Here is a 2,218-nt window from a genome sequence, read left to right as displayed (position 1 = left end):
TCAGCCCCTTGTTGTGATGGGAAAGGCAGATTTAGTTCAGAAGACTCAAATTTTTCCATGATGTTTTTCCCTACGCCTAACAAGACATTTCATGTCAAGGGCAGAATCACAGAACAACCTGTTTCCCCTGAGCAAGGGAGGTGGCTGAGGACAAGAACCTTGTTAGTTAAGAGATTGAAGAAATGAAGGTACCACCCAAATTGGGTGTGTGGGGCCTGGAGGGCAAGTATTTAATTTCATAATACTCACACCTGACTGAATCTCAGGTGAAGGAGAGAAGGAACATTTGGGTTTCAGAATGGCTTGATATCTCTGTTGGGACTCAGGGAAAAGTACCAGATCCATCATCTCATTTGTCACATCATTCATACGTTGGCATCTGATCCATACTTCAGGCCTCTACCTCAAGCACCCGGTTCATTTCTCATCTATCCAGGCCAGGACCACTTTTCCAGAATGAATCTATTTTAAGATTTGGATAGGGTCTGATGAGCAATGAAATATATAGCAAATGTCTCATAGAATGATGTTGGATCAATTACATGGACGTAGATCGGGGCAGGCAATTCTTTTGGCTGGAGGTCTGAGTACCGAGTTTTGGCAAGCCATTGAGGGCTGTATGGGTAGTCTCACCCCCTGGTCACCATCTTGGGACCAGAAGTCCTGCCCCCTAACCCCTGACCTTTGCCACCAGAAGTCTCTCCCCTTGCCCACTGGAATTACTCCTTTCAGCAAAGGGTTCTATCATCTTTGACAGGCAGCCAGGAGCAGATAAACATGAATTTTCTAAATTTTTAGGTGTCCTGCAGGCTGGATAGAATGGGCTGGTGGGCAGGATTCAGACCATGGGCCATATTTTGCTTGCCCCAATGTAGATTGTAAGAAGGTACATTAGACATGCCAGTTACCAACCCATACAGGATGGAGAGGAAAGGAAAAAGAAAACTTAAGGTCCTGTGCTGAGATCCTGAAGGATCTCTCGTGCTAGAAAAGGGGTGCTTTGAAGTCCTTGCTGATTTCCATTGAGTGCCTGCAGAGGTGCTATGGAAAGTGGTGTAACCCTTCTACTGGGCACCTGTCAGCAGCAAAAAGGGACGGGTTTACATTTTGGAGTACCTAATAAATTAGACCAGTGGCTTGAGCCCCTGCCCAGAAATCTGGGAACACTAAATTTGCTGGGGCATCCCCTATAAACAACTCCCCCCCTCCTCACAAGCAAAGTAAAACACAAACACCCAAATTTGTTACAGAGAATAAAACAAAACACAAGAAAACAGTAAACATAATTTTAAAACACTGTTAACTACAAAGCAAAGTCTATAGGTGGCACTTTGCCTGGGCATGAGTGAAGCCTCCCCAAGAGTCTGGGACTTGGGGCTCCTCAAAGGGTAGTTCTGTGGGCCTGCACCCCTATACCTGCCCTTCAGCAATGGGCTGGAGAGAGGAGCCCACACCGGAGAGTCCTATGAGCCACACTCTGGGTTCACTGTGCCACGGGGAGCTGCTCCCTTTCTGATCATAACTCTGCCTGACTAGCCTTGGCTAGACAACTCCCCCTCCACCCATCCACAACTCCACTCATTTCCAAGGATTCCAGGATGCTGTGGTTACAGAGGAAAGAGACTCCACGCCTAGGAACAGAAGTTATACAAGCTGGTTTAAGTGATCAGAAACTGGTTTAAACCTGTAACAGAACAGAGGCTCAGTGCACAGAAACCACTTTCAAAATGGCTGGAGCCAGTTTAAGATAAACCTGGTTGGATGCAGGATCAGACATAACTGATTTGGGACAAACCGCTTTATGGCACTTCTGTCCCAGACCCCTTCCTGGTTCAAGTTAACTCACAGTCCCCCAGCATCCCAGGATGCTTTGCAGCCATGGGCTATACTGCCTGTGCTAGTGGACCAGGGACTGCCTCGCCCCTCTGCTCTTTAGCCTGCTTCCTGCCTGTGTCCATCAGCCCATGGGGGGGGGGGTTCAAGGGAACAGACCCCTAGCCCCCTCCCCCAGCAAATGGGGGGAGGGAAAGCCCCTGTGGTAGAGGCTTTTCAGACCCTGGCAACCCTTCTTCTTTTCAGCTGCCGATTGCTTCAGTGCCCACTGGCCACAGAAGCAAGGTGGGGTGCCTGAAATTCACCTCCAGGGTAAAACCAGGCAGATCTTTAATGGATCTTTAATGGCCTCCCCCCCACCCCAGCCAAGGGTCCCCCAGCCCCA

Source organism: Gavialis gangeticus, unplaced genomic scaffold (genome assembly GCF_001723915.1).
Source record: "Gavialis gangeticus isolate Ggan-Ray unplaced genomic scaffold, GavGan_comp1, whole genome shotgun sequence".
In the NCBI taxonomy this organism is placed as follows: Eukaryota; Metazoa; Chordata; order Crocodylia; family Gavialidae; genus Gavialis; species Gavialis gangeticus.
This window is presented reverse-complemented; position numbering follows the sequence as displayed.